The sequence below is a fragment of the Passer domesticus genome, chromosome 9 (genome assembly GCF_036417665.1).
Source record: "Passer domesticus isolate bPasDom1 chromosome 9, bPasDom1.hap1, whole genome shotgun sequence".
NCBI lineage: Eukaryota > Metazoa > Chordata > Aves > Passeriformes > Passeridae > Passer > Passer domesticus.
In genome coordinates, this window is record NC_087482.1 from 28,577,787 (window position 1) to 28,598,574 (window position 20,788).

At 42.2% G+C, this 20,788-nt stretch overlaps 1 protein-coding gene and 1 long non-coding RNA gene across 10 annotated transcripts in view; one reads left to right on the top strand and one right to left on the bottom strand.

The window, feature by feature from the left end:
- ATP2B2 (ATPase plasma membrane Ca2+ transporting 2) overlaps positions 1-20,788 on the bottom strand; it is a 391,446-nt gene that overhangs the window by 355,488 nt on the left and 15,170 nt on the right. The window lies entirely within an intron of this gene.
- On the top strand, positions 6,214-10,215 carry LOC135307318 (uncharacterized). Its single transcript, XR_010368022.1, has 3 exons — positions 6,214-6,404; positions 9,169-9,267; positions 10,082-10,215. It is a non-coding gene; the product is annotated as an uncharacterized LOC135307318 (long non-coding RNA).

The following is a 20,788-nucleotide window of genomic DNA, read 5'->3' on the forward strand; positions in this document are numbered from 1 at the left end:
TGCCCTGTACCTCGTCCATCACATTCTCAGAGACACAGGATTGGCCCCCAAAAGTCAATAACTCTTCTAGTAAAGTACATTCATTAAGCAGTGTGAGACTCTGCAGCAGCACTCAAGGACATGTGGGCTCAGATTCTCACAGACACACACAAATACCTGCCTGCATCTCTTATTTCCTTCATTATTAGGGTTTCTATCTACCCTTTCTATCCCATTTCTGTTCCCATTTCCTTACCTTTTATAATAAAATATAAAAATATAAATATATAAATATATAAATATATAAATATATAAATATATAAATATAAATATATGAAAATATAAAAATATTAACTATCAAATACATAAATAGAAAATAGAAAATAAATAGAAAATAGAAAATAGAAAATAGAAAATAGAAAATAGAAAATAGAAAATAGAAAATAGAAAATATTTCCTTACCTTTTATAATAAAGTATACCTTTTATAATAAAATAATAATGCTTTGATTTGGCTGAGAGCATATCACTACTGTGTTCATATATATGCTATTTACCTGTAGATTCTGAAATACAGATATATTATATGCACAATCAATTCAACAATGCTGTCTAGGAACTGCTATCATAATGACAAAATTTCCATTTTTACTTGCCACTAACTAAAATCACTATTATTTTATTGTGCCTGCAGTTACCCAGATTCAGGGAGCACTGGGGATTTTCACTGAATTGATTGTTTGGGGTTTTCTGTTGTTGTTGTTGTTGTTGAGGTTTTTTGTGGCTTTTTTGGTTTTGAGGTTTTTGGGGGGGGGTTTTTTGGTTTGTTGGTTGGTTGGTTGGTTGGTTGGTTGGTTGGGATTTTTTTGTTTGATTTAAAGTTTTGGGGGGTTGTTATTTGGGGTTGAGGGGGTTGACTTTGTTTTAATTTTTTGCTTGTTTCATTTTTAATTATGGATTTCCTTAAAAGAAAAGCACAGAACAAAAGAAAAAATAAAACACAGAAGAAAAAAAAAAGTTATTTAAAGCACAGAGATAAACTCCATTTCCCGGAACAAAACCAAAAGCCCACCAGGGGAAATCTCCTCTGTGGACAGAGCAGGGTCTGTTCCATGCCATTCTCTGCTCCTTTCTCCCCATCCAGATCTCCCAGTGTGCTTTCTGCTTCCCTCCCTGCACACAGAGCCTCACCCAAGCCCAGCTCCCAGCTTTGACATCAGCATCCTGCTCAGACAAGGAGGGAGTGCAATTCATGAAGGCAGCCCAGACTCAGGGCATATTTCAAAGCCAACATCACGCTCTTGAGCAGTAACTGCATTTGTTTCCCTGCCATTTCACTGGCTGCAAGAATCATTGCTTCACTTAGTGAAAGCACACACTCATCCCCAAACCTCTATAAGATACATTATATCAAACCCAAAACCATACAAAACTGAATATAAAAAATATTCAGAAACTATTTCATTACTCAAGGTAGAAGTTTCACAGTTGGGTTTTTTTAGATGACTATCATTAAAAAAATTATCAACAAATTAAGTAATTTCAGGATCTATATTAGAAGGAAATAAGAGCACTGCATCTCAACAGAAGTAGGAATGCACAGTGGAGTTGGTACCTTACATGCTCACTGGCATTCTGGCCAGGACCAGCACCCTCCAGACTTTGTCTGTAACACTCTCCAGGTGAACAGGAGAACCCAAACCCACCTGACAAAAGTTCTGATCACTTCACTTGAGGAGAAGTGCCCACATTAATCAATTAAACATTTCCTAAGCACACAGAGAAGAAGAGCTCACACACTTTATTATTTCAATATTCAGGCTGACAGATACCAAAGATCATCCCAGCTCCTGGTACTTTATCAGTTCCACAGGAGACTGACACCAAAGTGAACATTCATTTTCATCACTTGCTCCTATTTACAGCATGAGAAATTCACACAAACTGCTCCTCCTTAACAATACCTATCTGGTCATGTCAACAAGGGAGCCAGAGTAGCAAATGTTGTGATGTGAGTGGTAATTAATTTCCTCTTTGTCACTCCCACCATGCAGTGAGCTGAGCTCCTGATTTCTATCACCACTCTTCCCGTACACCTTCATCATTTCTGTCCTTCACACTGCTGGAATGCTGCACCAGGCAGAGGATTCCTCTGGTTCTTGTAGCTGGTTCAGGACAGTTCACTGAGCAAAACCTCTTATCATCTCCTGCTCTCTGCTGCTCACACTCAGGGGACTGCGCAGAGCCCATGGATTTTCTGCCATCAGCAAAGTCAAGCCTCCTCCTGCTGACACACAGAAAACTTCCCCAGCTTCTGGAATGGGCTGGAAATTACCTGCAGAAGTACCTGTGTTACAAAACAAGGCTTGCAGAAACACAACTGAGGTGAATGCAAAGCTTCTCTCAGTCTAGACAAGCCTTCAGGCTCAAAAGCAGGAGAAACAAACATTCCTTCTTGAATTAAATGAAATGGATGGGAAGGAGATCCAGTGGTGCACTGCAGCAAAGCAACAGCCCCTGGTAGCTTACACTGGTAGGCTGAATTTTGGACATGAAAGCCTAGGCCTTTAAAGCATAACATTTTGTGAAAAGTAGATCATGTAGGAACCCCAGATTCAGATTTCCTAAGGTGATCATCTGGGACAAGGCTTGTCTCATTAACACAGCCATGTCCAGTTTGACCTTCCCTCCTAAAGGGTTGTTCTATGTATGTACAAAAAGCCTTTAGAAGAACACACTTCTTGCTTAAAGCATTCTAAAAATATTACTTCCTAATGAGGATCTCATTTGCATGACAAATTCTCTGTGCAGTGTCAGAAACATCTTGAAATTAAGATGTCATGCTTACAGGAATTATTCTGCACGCAGATGAGTTCTCACCAAACTTTGCTTCTGACAAGTTAATTTCATTTTCCTCATCATGTGCTTTGACAGCAAGATAAGGGAATCAAAGCCTTTCCCCACTGAGAATCCTTTGCTCCTACATTAATTGGAACCAAGGAATATCATCCACTTGAATTCATCCCTACTTTTCTGGCCAAATATTTGAAATCAATCATTTACTAAGTTAACAGTACATATGTTATCCATGCTTTCCAATGTAATTCTTGCAGGAGGAAATTAAACCATTGAGGAGAAACATTAATAAAACAACTAAAGGTTTTTACTACCTCTACACTATAGATTTAAATTAAAAGAGAGCATAAAACCATCAAGGCTTTAAAATTGGGGATAAATAAGATTAACCTCTCATTTTAAAACAAAATTTAAAAAAAAAAAACTTAAAATCCTGAAGCCAATATTCTTTACCTATCTGCAGAACACAAAGAAACCCATGTACATACACTGAGAGACAGACCTAGGTACAAATCCTCTGCCTCAAGAGAAAGCAAACTCAGGAGCTGCTTCCTGCTCCAAGGCACCCAGAAACATCCAGCAGGGAAACCTCTGCCCAGTGTCAGGAAGGAGAAAGCAGCACAAGGCTGCACAACTTTCACTTGCTGTAAAAGTGTTCACATCACACCTTGTGCTTTCCTGGCAGAGTTCCTTGGCATGGAGAAGGAACCCTGCAGGTGTTTCAGCATCCCTGTGCCCCTGGCAGCAGTGGGTGCAGGGAGCTTTCAGTCACACTTCCCTGGAAAAAGCTGCCACTGGATCCTCACACCACATGACAAAAGCTTGATGGAGCAAATAAAAGACATTTCTTCCTCTGCCTGGTATCTGAGCATACATGAGAGCTCTGCACCAGAAAGATCAGACCCTGTACACTCTTTTTCTCTCCTCAGCCTGGAAACTTTGGGAATTAATGGTGAAGTCATGAAGGAAACCTTAAATAGACTCTGTTTTCCACCATCACCAGGCTCACTTTCTCAGATTTTATCTGCTTCAGTTTCCCACTCAAATCTTATATTAGATTTTTTTCCTCTTTTTTCTCCACCTCCAAGCTTTTCCATTTTCTTACATAATACTGAATAAATATTTTATAGCCAAAGAGGGTTTCTACCTGTTATGTAACTCACATTGGAGGCAGCTTCCCATCTCATTTTTACTGATAAAGGCTTTGGTGAAACCAGGAGCTGTACTGATGGAAGCAGAGTGTGCCTAAACTTAAACAAACAGCTCTGTTTATGCCACATTAAAAATGTTAAATGGGGTGAAATCTCATTTCATCGATATGCATAGGGGGTTGACAATCTTGAGGAAAATATTAACATATGTATATAAACATCAACAAAACTATTAATTGTCACATAATGAGGCAGCAATTTAAGCATGCTGAGCAGATGCATCACAGCTAAACTGGAAGGAACAGTCACATTCTAATTCTGAACTAGGCTGGGATCCCTGTCTGGGTTTTGAATGTCCAGTCACAGATGCTTCCCAGAGCCAGAGAAAATTTTGAACAGTCTCCTCTAGAAAGTGCTCTGAGCAGAGCTCTCAAAAACCTCAGATAAACTTTGCAAATCTTGGAAAACAATATCTGTCCAAAAGCTAAAAACTCTTTCTTTATAAAGAGTTGGCTACAACTTAAAAAAAAAATAATAAATAAAGGTAATTCCACCTTTTACTGGCCACCCACCTGTTTGTTTACACCATAATGCTGGATACAGCAGGAAGGTGCCTCAATTATAAAAAAATGTCTATGTTCACCAATATACAATCAGGTCACCTGCAGTGGATGGCAGAAATTCTGGGTAGCAGAATGTTACACATCCTCTGTTACACATTTCACATTCGAGATGTTCCCAGCCAGGCCAGCAGCAGTGGGGACAGAAACAGAGCAAGCTGAGAGCAAATCCATTCTCCTCTCCCGCACCAAAAGGAACACACTCACTGTTTTATCCCAACAGGATGCTTCATTTCAGAACTACAGTTTTATGACATATAATAGTTATTTCAGATTTAAAAAATTTAAAATTAGTTCTGGTTGGTTTTCACCCATTTTAGTTAGGAATTAATAATGCAGTGATGGACCCTGATTGATAACATTTTGGGAAAAAAATACATTTCAAAGATTGGCTTTAAGTTTGACAACAAGAACAATATTACAAAGAGCACAGGTGTTACACTGCCATCAAGGATGTGTCCTGAATGTGGAACTTTTTTAAGAAATGCAAAGACTCCATATAAAGCTATTAGGTTGTAATTGGATTGAATATGATCAGCTGGTTTCACTTGTAGTTTTATGCTACAAAACAGATTATAGAGCAGAAATGTTCTGTATTTACTCAGCCACCTAATCACTTCAAGGAGACCATGTAGCAATCAGAAAGACCCCATTTCTTCCTTCTTTATGGCATTAAATCAATGGCAACGCTGGGCAGTGCAAATTTGGGGTTTCAACACAACATTGGGACAGAATTCTGGGGCTTGCATTCTAAAAGAAGAGGCAGAAGCTCTTTGCTCAGCAGTAAGGGCTTTATTACACACCAGGAAAAGCGGGTGACTGGGAAATTGGGAGGTCACTGACACAAAACACCATTAAAGTGATGCCAGAAAGATTTATAAACGGGGCAGGAGGGACCTTGAAACGTCTCCTTCCATTCTGCTTCCAGAATTTAGCTTCCAGGCTAAATCTTCCCTTCCTCCAGGCACCCAAACCCCCGGACTTGGGGTCACAGCTCTGCCACCCGAGCTCGGGGTTCGCTTGTGCTGCAGGGGGACCCTGATCCACAGAGGGGCAGAGACCACAGTCAACGGGAAACCAAGAGGGAAATGGGAGAGGGAAACGCAGTGGGAAACGGGAGAGGGAAACAGGAAAGGGAAGCAGAGCGGGAAAACGGGAGAGGGGAAATGGAGTGGGAAACGGAGCGGGAAAACGGAGCAGGAAACGGGAGAAATGGAGTGGGAAACAGAGCAGGAAATGGGAGAGGAAAACAGAGTGGGAAACGGAGCGGGAAAACGGAGTGGGAAACGGGAGATGGAAACAGGAGAGGGAAACAGGAGAGGGAAGTGGAGCGGGAAAACGGGAGAGGGAAATGGACTGGGAAACGGGAGAGTGAAACGGAGAGAGAGAAAAAGAACGGAGTGGGAAATGGGAGAGGGAAAACGGAGTGGGAAACAGGAGAGGGAAAAGAGGAAACGGGAGAGGGAAAAAAGGAAACGGGAGAGGGAAAAGAGGATTGGGAAAACAGGAGTGGGAAAAGGAGAGAGAGAGAGAGAATGGAGCGGGGAACGGGGAAACGGGAGTGGGAAAATGAGAGTGGGAAACGGAGAGAGAGGGAGAACAGCCGGAAACAGAGAGAGAGAGAGGCAAGAGGGAAACGGAAAGACTGGGAGTGGGAAACGCACAAAGAACAGAGCGGGAAACAGAGAGAGAGAGAGAACGGAGCGGGAAACGCAGAGAATGCGGCTGTGCACGGGGGACAAAGCCGGGACGCGAACGGCCCCGCAGCACCGGGAGGACGGAGCGGCCACGCCACGCCGGTACCCGGAGGATGGGGCAGCAGCCAAAGGGGCCGGGAGCGGGGTCGGGACCGGGGTCAGGATCGGGGTCAGGACCGGGGCCGGGGTCAGGACCGGGGCCGGGGTCAGGACCGGGGTCAGGACCGGGGTTGGTGTCGGGGTCTCCTCTGCCCCCGCCCCCTGGCGGCCGCGGCCGGCGCAGCCCCCGCCCGGGCTCCCGGAGCATCCCCGGGAGGAGACGGGAAAGGAGCTCCCCATCCAACCACGGACAGCTGCTGGGGTCCCCCCGCACTGCCCCGAACCCAGCGGCAGTCCAGCAGCAGCAGAGCTGGGATTTGCTCCGCTGTCAGTATCTCAAGCACTGTCGGCTCCAGCGCAGTGAGCAATAAGCTGCTGCAGCCCTCAGAGGAACCACATCCAATAGACGCTGCGAGCCCCAGCAGCATTTAAAACGGAAAAAATACATCTCCACGGCAAAGAGTACAGGGAACTGAGGCTGCTGACAGAACCTGGATGTCTTATCTTCATTTATCCCGAGCAGATCGCATTATCTGCTGAATGAATTCTCTGCAAGAGAGGGAGGTTTAACATCCAGTCTTTTGTCCTGGATCTTAAAACCCCCTTTTTAACAATAACAACTCAAAAGATATATTCCTCCTTTCTTAAATAGATGTCAACTCAATAGCTGAAGTTTGAATACAGTTTTCAATAAAAGGTAATTCAGACCCAAAGATAAGGCAAAGGATGAGGGAAGTGTTCAGTGCCTCCCCTGCGAGTGCCCTACCACAACACAAGGACTCGCTTGAGAAAAATGCCATTAAATGGAGAAAGGGGACCTAGACATTTTTTAGAATTCACACATACAGATATACATAAGGAGGCTACTTGGCTGAATGGAGTTCAACATGTCAGAAAACCTGGCCATCGAGCTCAGGGACAAACCTGTTTCTAATCTGTTTCTTTAACCCGAGGTCAAAGGAACTAACAACTAAAATTGTGATCACCCAGTGCACACGTACTCATTGGCCATTGACCAGTGATGGTGAGCAAAGGAACACCAAGACTGGAGTATCACTAACAGGGATTGGGAGCCTCTGTTTGGACAAGACATTCAATTTCTTGAAGCCCCAAAAAAAACCAACCAAACAAACAAACAAAAAAAAAAAAAAAAAAAAAAAAAAAAAAACAAAAAAAAAAAACCAGTCCAAGTTTCTGAGTTTCTGTATTAGTTTCCCGCTGCAGAAAGAGGATGTCTTCAGTCTCTCAGAAAACACCAGCATGGAAACAAACCAGACAGTGTTGATGGACTGAGCCAAAGTAAGCACTGGGTGGGGTGGCACCAGTCTCTCACTTGGGGTGGGGTTTTTTCCCTGTAAAGGGAGAATTTTTCAAATAACTTTGAGCACCTCTAAATAACAATTTGGATTCAAATGAGTGTTGAAACTGCCTGTGCTGCAACACAAATTGGAGCTGCACAGTTCAGCACAGATCTGATAATCTCAGCTGCCTCCTGGTGCCTCAGTCTTTGCATCTTACGTCAGCACGAGCAGAGCGAGCTTATGTTTGTCCAGACACACATCCAGGGATTTTTGGGTGCTGGCTGGGGCAGGACAGGCTAAAGCCATGGAGCAGAGCCAGCCCAGCACTCCAGCCAGCAGTGCCAGCTCCAAGGGTCACAGCTGGGCACAGTCTCTGCCTAAGAAGGTCAATGTCCAGGGGATCTGTCAGTCTCAAATACAAAAACAAGTTTGGTGGCATAGCTTTGTGCATGTGAGTGTAAAAAACTTCTTTGGTGCATGCCATGACAGCAGCTGGTTCTGCTTTCTCCCACCACGGGTGACTCTTCTGTACTAACAGCTGCACAGAAATCAATATCCCAGCTCAGCAAAGAGGGGGTTTGATTACTTATAAACGGTCACTGGTGCCGAGGGGTTGGAGATCAAGACAAATTTTACCTCTTCAAACACCTTTTAGTTTATGTGCACAGAGAGCCAGGCAGTGATGGTTGACAGAAGCACTGATGTGCAAATATAACAATAAAATCCCATTAACTCTTCACAGAAAGAGCTGAATATCATTTATATCCTAGGGAGTGTTTGGTGTAAACTTGCCTGTCCAATGCCTCCTGCTCACCTGGTACCTTTGTAGGCATCATAAAAACACTGGAAAAGCAGAAAAAAAGTCAGTGCTTTGATATGTGGCAGCACAAGTGTTAGAATTTCCCATGTTAGGCAGAACACTGAGGGGGAAGGCTCAAATTACACAAAGTTGGCAAAGTTGGTACACTATCACTACTGAGCAAAAAGCACCAAAAATTCTGACTAGTCATGTGTATCAGGCTGGCACCAAAGAACTGGAAGCTCATACAAATGATACTTTGGTCCTTTTTAACTGCCACTTTTTTGGGTTTTATTCTAAGAGAAGAAAAAATGCACTATAACTAAAAATTTTTGGTACAAAATAGAAATTTAAGAAAGACATATAGCTAAAAGTCAAGAAGAAGCATTTAAAGATCTTTCAAAGCTACAGAAATGAGGTTTTTAATCTTCTTTCTTGCTCTAGTCTGCTTCTATGAGAAAAAAAAATATTCTAAGCATGAAGTGTTTCATAGACTATACTCCTGAGAGTTAAATTTTGCTCTGGTTTCTTGTTGGTTTTGGGCTTTTTTTAAGGCAAACTGTATGCTCTATTTAGTTTTGCCATCCCACTCACACACAACACTTTAAAATTTAGAAGTTCCAGTGATACCGACTGCTTCCATAAAATTTAATCCTTCTCTTGACAGATCTTGCTGCTCCTGAACCTCCAGCCATTGCAGTTCCCATCAATCCACTGCTCTCAGGTTTCTGGCACGCCCTGGAGTCCAGCAGAGTGCACAGAAAAGGTAATTTGGAGTGTTCCAGGAGCAGAACAAAGCCAGGAGGTGCTGTAAGCCTGGCAGGGGAAGCTTTGCCCACGCACGTGTGTGGTCGCTGCCCCACAAGCAGATTTCAGAGACACCTCAGAGCCAGCAGCTCCTGCAGCCACAAACCTGTGTGCCCCAGGAAAGGCTGCTGGAGCTGCTGCCCAAACTCAGATGTTTGGGCAGAAAAGTCACCGTGCTCTTGACAAAATGTTAAGGGTTTTGTACGGGAAGCTGAGGTGTTAAAGATATTTGTGATGTTCACGTCTCGCTGTAAAAGCAGGTCAAGGCCAGCCTTTTCCCACAGCCTTCCTGGAGGTCAGCACAGACACCCTGAAATTCCACATGTGGGGAAAAGAGACAAAAGAGGAGGAGAAAGGACTCAAGATAGAAAAAAGCTTTACTCTGTATTTCTGTGTTCCAAGGAAGACTCCTGGAGTATCCATTCTGCTTTCCCAAAATTACACCAACAGGCAATTTGGAGCATGTGAAATGTGGGCTAACTTTAGGACGGAGGACATGCTATAAAGTCAAATGAAATTATGCCCATTTACACCAAAAGTGAAATAAAATGTGCTATTTTAGGGTTTTCAAGCAAATATTTGGTTAAACTGATTTACAACGATGCAGTAAAAGACAGCATAAAATAACAACCCACCACTTTTGTCATCTACAGTACCCATTGAAATTATTTCACATAAATAAAAGTGCCTGAAAATACTTGCAGCAGTCCTAGCTTAGAGGGGTTTGAGACATCCATAACCATGCAAAGTAAAAAATGTTTACTTTTTTTCAGACAAAGCTCCTGCATTATGTGTGGCCAGTAGAAACACCTTTGCCTGAAATCAATTGAAACCATCCATCTGGAGCAAACAAGAAAATTAAGCACTTAAGAAAAAAAACTTTACAGCTTACCACCCTCAACCCAGGGAGCCTAAACCTTATTTTACACAATAATTCTCAAGTATTAATGTTGTCCAGTAGCATTCTATAAGAGCAACTAATCTCCTTAACTGAAATCCACTGGCTGGAAACATATTGAATATACTGTGGGAACAGTCTGAAATTACAACCTAAGCTGCCCAGGAAAACAATGGCAGCCCCATAAAACATTGTGTGAGCAGAGAGCTGGACAGGAACAGCAGGGACTGGACCAAAATGAGAATAAAAAAAGGCGCGGGTCTCAGGAATTTTGGCACTTCTTGGTCATCTCCCAAGATCCTCCCATCCCTTGGGAAATGGAACATGGCATCTTCTGCACATCCTTCTTTCATCTTCTTCACACTCAAGCACCTCCAAGTTTTGCCAACTGTTTTGAAATGGCCACTATTGCCTCCAAATTCTACTGGCTGTGAATGTCTCTGTTTGAGCTCAGCACAAAGGCTGCTGCTCAGGTTCTGCCCCTGCTGGGTGCCAAAAGCCTTTCCTTTACCAGCACTCACTGAGATCCACCAGAAACAGGAGAAAGGGAACCAGTGGGAGAGGGAAACGCAGCCTGGGTGAAATTCTGAGCCAATTCAGCTCAGCTCTGATTGATTTAAATCACTAACGAGCAAAAGCAACAAGCCTGATTTCCTGTTCTAGATCTCTCAATGAAATAAAATCTTTTACCATCTAGATTTCAAGAACTTCGGAGTGCTTTGATTTTTCATGACAATTCCTTGCCTCAGAAGCCAGATATGAACAACTGGTAGCAAGTGCTTGTTTGTGTGTCAGTGGAGTGAGTCTCACCATTAAACACATGGCCTGCCAAATACTGTCTCCGTGGCTTTGCCCTGGTTTTTTCAAAAGTTATTTTTCCATGTTCTGAGCAATTACTCCTCTGACAGACCCCAGCAGCTCACCAGGCTTGTTTCTGCTCGCCACGATGACTAAAATTCCTGTTCTAGGGAATTAAAGGCAAATACTCCCCAGACACAGATACTCTCTGCTTTAGTGCCCTGGCTGACATCTGTGTGGGGCTGGAAATGTTGCTGCTCTCTCAGCACTCCCTGTTTGATCTCTGGCAGGACATCCCAGGGAGCATTTTCAGTTGAGCACACATCTCTGCATTTCTGCTCTACCTGCAGCTCTCTCCCCTTCTCCCCTCTGCCCACATTGCTGGCCAGGCTTCACTTTCAATCTGCTGCACAGAAAACCTGTTAATTTACAGTATCTTATTTACTGTTCCTTTTTTTCTTTAGAATCCTCAGTTTTCAAATAATAGGGTCAGTTGAGAGCACAGCATGGCCCTGCTGTTGGCCTGAGAGACAAATTAAACCTAATTTGACTCTGCCAAATGTGAGGACTCTCAGGTCTGAACTCTCAAACACCCCCACCTGTGTCTCTCTCAAGTTCAGCATCACGTCTCCACTACAAAGTAAAAGGCATTTAACTGGAACTTCTAGCTGTCACCCTTATAAAAATACTGCAGTCCTATTTGTTCTTTGTAGGAAGAGTAAGGAAAACTTCAATACTTGTAGGGTTTGAAAAAGTTTTACATTGATCGTGTGAAATCCATCTGAATAGATGTGATTAAACTCACAGCTGATGGCACTGAGGTCAGCACTGTGGGATCAATGCAAATAAACCTTTCCTGCCTCTCAAAATCAGTCATATCTACCCAAAGAGAAAAATATTCAAGGCAGAGCCACCAAGTGATTTATAGCTGGTGGCATTACTTCATTTAAATAAAACACTCATTTAATATCCCAGCAGTGATTCTTTCAAGCTGAACTTACTTTTCTGTAAGAATTACTAACCAGAGAAAACATTTTTCCCCCTTCAACCATACTGCCTCAATCCACTTTTTTTTATTTGTATTTTGTTTCTGGTGGGAAAAAAAAAATCTCCTATAGACTAAAATTGTAGAAAAATATAAATTTTCCTATAGAAAAAATATTGTTCAGCAAAATACCAGCTATCAGGTAATGATAGGAGAAGAACTCAAGAGGAACATTAACTTTCACTGCCTCTGAGAGCAGGTTTCAGAAGACATTATCTTCCATCTGCTGTGGTGTTACCTTAGCACCAGAGACAAGGCAAGACAACAGATTATTCAGATTATTATGAATAACTAGAAAACAGCAAGAAGCTGTGCACAGGAGTTTCATAGAGTTTAGGAGAGCATGGTACAATACACCAGGAAAAAAATCATGTTCCATCAAAATATTATTTCTTTCACATTAATGAGTGTGGATAAAAAGCTTCCAAGTTGAATCCTTGGTAGTGCAAGTGCAAATTGAATTTGGGGGCAGAAAAGGCACGCAGGGAGTGTTTTTTGTAACATGGACTTTTGTCACATTGGAAGTGGCCCAAAAGGCCAATACAAGCTGTGAGGAATGGTTATGACTCGTGTCCCTGCTTGCCAGAGGACTCCAGGCTCTGAGGGGAGAGTAGCTGGGAGGAATTCAGTGCTGGGATCACCATTTTCCATCGAGGGGTTAAAACAGAACTTGCCTTATGGGACAGTGAGTCCTGCATTTTCTCCTGTTTCTTCTGAACCCAGCCTGAGACAAGTTTGACCAGAATGCTCTTTGGTCACTCACAGTGTGAGCCAGGGTCACAAACACAGCAGAACAGCTCAGCTCTCTCTCAGTTTCAGAGACAAGAGTGAGGATCAGTCTCACTGCAGAACCTTTTCAACCACAGCATCTGGAAGTGCTGCCATTGATTCTTCTCTTCTCAGAAGGGTTCTGAGGAGGGGAAGGAGTCAGCACACAAACCCTACACACGCAGCACAGGTTACACTGGAGAAAATCCAAGAGCAGAGAAGGGAACAAAATGCCTGTTCTGGCACCTGTAACACTGACCCCATGTTCCACCCCAGCTCTGACCCTGTGCATAACAAGTGCCTTCAACAGCTGCCACAAGCCTCAGCACTCAGGCAGTGTAGGCAGCACTGGGAGAATTTGCTTTCTGAAAAAACCTTTTCATGAGAAATTTGCCACTTGAACTCCCTCAGAGTTCTGCTGTACCTGACTGCATTATCCAGACCAGTTCCAACAGGACTGACAATCCACACTGAGCAATCTGAGGTGCAGCATCACCCCAGGAAACAGAATGTGGGGGGTTTATGCCTCCTTTGAATAAGCTGAAGCAGTAAACTTTATTCCAGGCAAGCTCCAGGTTTATAAAAACACCAAGAAAAAGTAACGAGCAGCCTGTTAACACAAACCACTCCTGCAGTCCAAAGGCACAGAGCACTCGTTTGGAGAATGGAGGAGCTGAGCCCCAGGAAATGCACTATATCCTTCATTCCTCCTCGTGCACAGCCCAGCAGACACAGAGCACTCTGCAGGTGCTGCTGGCCACAGAGATCCAACCCTCCACACACTCTGTGCATGGGGACAATTACTCAAAGAGGTCTGCAAGAAAATGACAGAAGGGGCTGTGCAGTTCCCATATACAAACAAATAAATCTCATTCTCTCCAGCCACTCTCCCCAGGATCAGACTTTCTAAACTCATCTTCACTGTGGCAGCTCTTAATTTTCCCTGTGCTTTGTCACTCCTTTATGAAGCTCCAGCAGTGGCACATGCTGCACCTGGTGTTAGAGCCCACAAATCAACACACATCCCCCTAAATAAGAAAATAACAACTCACTGTTTAAAGAAAACACACGTGCAGCCAAATTAGGAGAGTATTTTCCATATTCCCACTCCAGCTCTCTTGCAATAATTGTATTTCACGTACTGCAAGAACCTAAGGAAATTGAGCTCCTTATCTATAAAAAACTACTGTACTTCTTTTCTCAAAGATTTGTCTCCAACAACAACCAAACGTCACATGAGTGAAAGTCTGAATGATATTGCACTCATGTGATTCTGTTTCTATGCAGGCTAAACCTCTCTTTTCTGTTTTGCATGACTCCACAAGCTTTTTTGAGATTTAAGAACTAATCCTATTTCACCAAAACTTTTTTTTTTTTTTTTCCTCAAATCCAGTTCTCTGCTCTCTCCTTTATTGGCAGTGAAATTTTGGATTCTTTTCAGCTTGCAGGCAGAGGAATATGGGGAAATGCATTTACATTTTTCAAGAACTTTTGGAGAATAAGTAAAGGACATTGGTTAAAGTTCTTATGAGAATTTTAGGTTTTTAAATCTGTCTCTGTAGGTGTTGTGTTTTGGAGATGAGGCACTTCCAGCAGTGTGGCACATTAGAGGAGGGTTATTTCCAATACTCATGAAAAAGAAGTGTATCAGCATTTACTAGAGCAAGCACTCTCTGCCCACCACACACTTGTGCCAGGGATATTTTCTGACAGCTTCCACTTCCACTGTTTGGGAGGTTTGGGAAGAATGTACAACTCCCCTACACTTCCCTTACAATCCTGTTGTTCCGTTCTTTGTAATTACCTTCCAACACAGAGGCAATGCCAGCAGCATTTTGCCATAGCATTTTCTGGGTTATCTGACAGAGCTGGTAGTCATTCCTGCTCTCTGTTAGGCCTAGAGGTGTCTGGGAAATATTTCCTGAAGTAAATTCTAATTCAATCTTCTAGATAAGTCATTTATCCTTGGCTGTTCCTGTGATAGTTCAAATATGAAAAAGTAAAAACCCTTTTTCTTTTGGATCTTGGTGTAAAACATACCTGCAGAGTCTGAAGGCACCAGCAAAACTCTGGTCTCATTTCTCCCATGTATCACTGGGAGGCAAAGTTAATTGGATGGCTGGGTGAAAAAACCCTGATAGACAATATTGATCATCTGCAGGAGTCAGTCAGTGGGCTTCAAGGGGTGTGGAGAATTCTCAGCAGAACTTCCTCTATATAATTCAAACTATTTCTCCTTTCTTTCATATTTGGAGACCTTGAGCAGATCCAAGGATGAATCATTCTTAGAGTTGCAGCTACATTACAAGACTGTGGCAATCAGTGATGCCATTTCAGTGATTTACACAGGCAATTCTTCTCCAGAAGGAACGGGGAGAGGAAAAGTGCTGTGATGAGCTCATTGCACAGCAGAAGATTTTAATGAAAGGAAAAGAACGAGAAGCCCAGGCTGAGCCAGGAATATGCCCAGATGAATATGCAAATGAGAAACTTGTGGGCAGAGATTTTCTCTTGATTTTTTGACAAATAGTATCGGGCCCGTGAAAAGCCTGCTTAAGAGCAATGTTAGGCAGGGCTGTGGGAGAGCCTGGAGATCAAAGCAGGAAAATTTTGCATTTAAAACCAGGAATGGTGATTAACATTAACAGATGAGCATTAACATGCACAGAAGTCTCCAGAGCCAATGACAGAAATGCCACTGAGCACCCTGGTCAATGGTGCACAAGAGGAGGCTGAAGCTCTGTACATGAACCTCTTCTCATCCTCTGCCACCAGAAATTTAATTCCAGCCACTCTTCATAAAGTATTTCTTCCAAAATTAAGCGATGTTAATTCAAATCTGCAACGGCAGAATTTCTAACTACTGTAAAACAAGCAAACAAAAAAAAAGCTTTTAGACTACTTATCAGATAAAAGCACATATGTTGCTTTTCCTATACACATCATAAATAGCACATACAGCTACTGCAATAACCAGTTGGTGGGAAATGTCCTGGATGAAGAAATAGCTGCACTTATTTCAGATGAAAGCCCCCGCCACAGAGCACAGGTCTGCTCTAATCTGAATTATGGATGTGTGCTTTTCTTGATGAACCTAAAAATAATACACACTTTAGACTTTAAATCCATTTAGAGAATTAGAATATGAACAAACAAATACAGACATCTTCGATTTTCCTCCTTTCACTGCTTCTGGAAGGGGCTGTCCATATCACTTATCAAGCAGCATGCTGGAAGCAAATGGGCTGAGTTTTCTTGAGAAGCCCAACTGCAGCCGACTGAGAACCTGAGTAAAGAGCATGCCACTCCTCCAAATGGCATTCACTTAGCACAGGAACATTTTGCAGAAGTCAGTGGGATCAGTGATAATACAGCCAGCAGGAAAAATTAGGGCTGTCTTGGGAGAGCAGGAGCAGGAGACAGACAGAGGTCATGACTAAAACTAATTCCAGTTTAAGTCGTATTTGACCAAGAGGCTAAACTGGAAAAAATGTGAGAGCAAAAGTTGCAGAATGTAAAAGATCTCGTTTTGAAATCCAAGCAAAATGCTTCTTTTTTGACAGTTTAATATTTAATGCTAAAATCTTTTATACTGTTCAATTTCCATTACAAAATTCACCTACATTCAAGGAAATCTGAAAAACGTTTAGTCTTAATTGAGCTGGTAAGTATTTTAGGCTGAAAAGCAAATCCTTTTGCAGTGTTTTGCCAACAGTCCTGTAACTGTCGTTTCAATTCAATTCTGGTTTTGTTTCTTTCAAAATTTTTGTTTCAATCACTACGAATATGAAAGCAGACAAAATTTACCAACTTTATCTGAGGGATAATTCACAGGGATTTTAGTCCAGTGTGGAATGCAAGCCTGCTCCTCAGAGCTGGGTAAAATCATCCACTGAGATTCTGCAGGGCCCATTCAGTTAGCACAGGAGCACAGTCAGTAGCTGAAACCTGGGCTGGCAGGCAGAACTGACAGGATTATCAACAGGAATATCAATAGAAATATCAACAGGAATATCAACAGGTAGACAGGTAAAAGTATATTCCAGGACTCAGGAGCATTCGCCTTCTCAAACCCAAAGCTTCAGCGGGGATAACTAAGGCAAGGGACTTTTTATTAAGGACATTATTAAGAACAGCCATTCCTAAATAGTTATAGTATTGAAAGGGCAAAATATAAAGGCTTCTGTCTCTAAGCTCTTAGTGAGGAATCCAGAGGAAGGAAGGGCCAAAGAAACAGCTAAAGAAGGACAAGAAAATAGCCAACATTGCTGTAGGTTTGCTTGGTATAGTGGGTTCAGAGCTCTTCTCTCACAGCCTCCTCCTTCCTCAACAATTAGCATTTGTATTTTGATTCCTTTGTGCATAGTCTGGAATGCTGAAGAGAATTAATATTTCAGCAAGGCTAAAAGGTTGTACAGCCTGCAGTCTCCTACTTACCTAGAGCAGGGGCAGTCCCCAGAGGGAGGGCAGGAGTTCCACAAAGAGCCCTCCAGCCCAGGAGGGGAAGGGCCCCTTCCAAGGATGAGAAAGCAGCTCAGTCATTATTCATTTTTATTGCAGTGGTACTCATGCACCACATAAATATTATTTTTGTCTCAGCAGTCTTTTGCTCAGCCTACAGGATGCCCATTAGTGATCACTTTCTAATCGTATTTTTAGTTCTCTGCTTTAAACATCTATTTACTGGTAAACTGGCCAAGGTCCCTTTAGCCACGGAATGGGCCAAACTTTGCATTTCATAAGAGCTATATTATATTTAGTCTTTCTGTTAATAGCCTTGAAACAAAAATGTGAAAACCCAAAACAGATAAGAAAACCAGAAATCTAGATACACATATGCAAAAGTCTATGCCCACATGCAAACAATAAATATGCACAATATTTCTATAGTGTCTAGGCAAGATAACATTTTTAATCATGGTGCTGTATATATAAATGCCAAACATTTAGCAAGATGCAAGGGAGACACACAAATCAATCTCATACAAAACAAAATATTTAAATGCCAAGAAAATGTAATGTGTTGCTAATTTTCACAGTCACTTCCACTATGTTTCTATGCTCAGACATGAAATGACATCTTCCAGAGAAACACTTAGCCTACTGCCCCTAAAACAAACCAAAAGAAGAAAACATTCCTTTTGTGCCCCAGGGCACAGAAAACAGGAAGATTATTTGCTCTGGGTAGTAATTAGATGGTACTGAGGACAGCATGTGTGTGTTTATGTGCATGTTCACATTCACCACTTACCCCAAGTGGTAATTAAATGATTTTGTGTTTCCGTGCACACACACTTATCTTGGCCAAATCAAAGAGCCCTGAAAACCAGCTCAAACAGACAGGAAAATCAGCTAAGAGCAAGACCAAATGCACCAGGTTTTAGGCTTTCCTAAATCTGTCATGGCTGAAAAGTTTGCAATTAATACTTGGTAACTCTTCAAACAGCACAGCCCTGCCTTGGCAACTGTAATTCATAAGGCCTTTGAGTCATTTGAACACTTCCACAGAGGTTTATCCCCTCTGCTCATACAAGCCATAATTCTTCCCATTCACATCATTTCCTTGAAAATTTGGCATTTCTAAATTTGCCTGCGATGCCATGAAACATTTTGAATTACTGACATGGGGTTAACAACGGGACTGGAGCAGCACTAAACCAAACTAAGGTTACAAACTTTGCTAAAAGGCACTGACAGATTTACAGCAAGCCCTAAAGCTTTGCTGTGCTGGGACTGGTTGCACTTCCGAGCCAGTTACTCCTACCCAGAAAATCAATTTGAGAGTCAACGCACACCATCGAGTGACTCCATGGAGAATTCTTGTGTCTGTCTTCAAACCCATTTATTTATACAGCAATTAAACGTCTCTATAATTACATTTTATAAATGTTTATAGCTCATCTTGCAAAACAGCTACATAAAGAGGAACTATACTGGAAATTAAAGGTACTTAATGCACACTAAACAGCAGAAATTGAAAGGAAAGTTGTTTGGTTTGTTTTTTTGCAAGAACTGTTAAGGAAGGAGAAACAGGTTGTCCATCTGTACAGACTCAGTGATTGGGTCACCATTAGAAATAAGATGTAAAGAAAATCCTGTTTACGTATTCAATAGCTTGGAATTGCATTCAGCCCTAATTGCCATGTTCCCACCCTACTGCTGTTGAACAACTGTTTTCTTCTCTGCTTCCTTGTGAGAGCTACACAAGATCACATCATCAGGAGGGTGGGCAAAAGAAGAACAACATACTGAAGTTTCCTAAAAACCATTTGTAATTAAGATGTGATTTTGACACACACTACTAATGTCTCTGCCTAACAGTATCAATATTCTTGGTAACAGTGTTTATTTTCAGGTAAATATTTTGTTCATTGTATACTTTATATACTATTGGTCAAAGACAACATTTCTTCAAATTACTTTTAATTTCTCTAATGCAATAACATGGCAGTAATGTTAATTGTTAAATATATGCTCCATGCTGACCTTTTGATGACTTTATAAACTACCAGATTAGAAAAACACCTCTGCTGACAAAAAGCACTGATTTATCAGAAACACCAGAGCACATAAACAGTGAGGAGATATCAAGCATGCCCACCCAATTGAAAGGCACATAGAAACATGCCTTTATCTGCATTTTGCCCGCAGTCCCCAGAACACTGAAGAAATGTAAAAACCATACCTGGAGTGGGTCTGGACACGCAGAGAGGAGAGCAGCTGCAATGCACACATTTCAGCTCTGTTTGTCACTCTCCCCACAAAAGTCTCTTAAGCAGTTGCCCATCTTCAGTTACATGGGAAAAAGAAAACCCAGCACAAAAATAGCTGCAGATAAACCTCTGCCACTCCCCTCTGCTTCTGTGAGGGTTTTTTGTGGAGTTTTAAGCATGATGGACAATGAAGGCTTTGCCTCATCAGCTGCCTCTTCCTCTTATTCTCCTCAGAGTTTACGCATGTCAACAATTCAATAAAGACATTTTCAAAAGGTTCTCAACATCTATGACCTTATTTTCTTTTTAACCAGTTATTGGAGTAATTGGGCTATCTTCTATCTGAGCTGAGATTTGAAAAATCCAACAACTAAAAACATTTTCCACCCATCTTACACCACCAATTTTCTCCTGGTCAGTGTATCTCCACTTGCCCTGGCTGGTTGCTTCAGGTAAATACTCAGCTCCTGTGGCCTATTCCCTAATCCCAGCTTTCTAAATAGTGATTTTTTTTTCCAGTTTCCAATGCTGCAAGTCAGGGGCAGTGAAGCTGGATGCTGAGGGATGCAGACACTGGACATACTCTTCCACACCTGGGAGGAGCTGCAGGCTCAGCCAAGGATTTCCCTGCACGCTCCTCTGGAAGAGCCCTGGGAGCACAGTTCATTTTTTGTGCCTTCATCCACTTCACACAGCCATCAGAGCTGAAACTTCTCCCAGTGCAAAGACCCCCAATGCACTGAGCTCTGCTGTCTGCAGAGATCCTTGTGGTGCTTGTAGCACAAGCACAGACAGAAATCATCCAGGCTGTGCTGCAAAACCAGCTCAGCTGGGATCCTGCCACCCTCGAGGCTGCTCAGAAGACAGACACTATAGGGACTATCTAATTTATACCCTTACTGCTCCTTAAAAAGTATTTTGAATATAGAAAATGTTATTTTTAAAAGGTGAATCCTCTGAAAGTTTAAGCCTGCAATTAAAGTTACTGTTTGGAGGATTTATTCCAACACCAGTTTCTGCTTGTCATAATCACACTGAAATTCCCTGTAACACAGCTGATAAGAATGGTTTATTCATGGAGCTTCAATACTAAATTTGAGATTATCTAACAGAACTTGGGATTTAATTTCTTTAGAAAAGAGCTCTCTTTTTTCTTTTTAAATACAGGAAAATACTGAATGCTCCTACTTGATTTCTGTAATCTGCTCCAGTACAACAGCACCACAGAGCACACCGAGGATTCCACTGGATCCTGGCA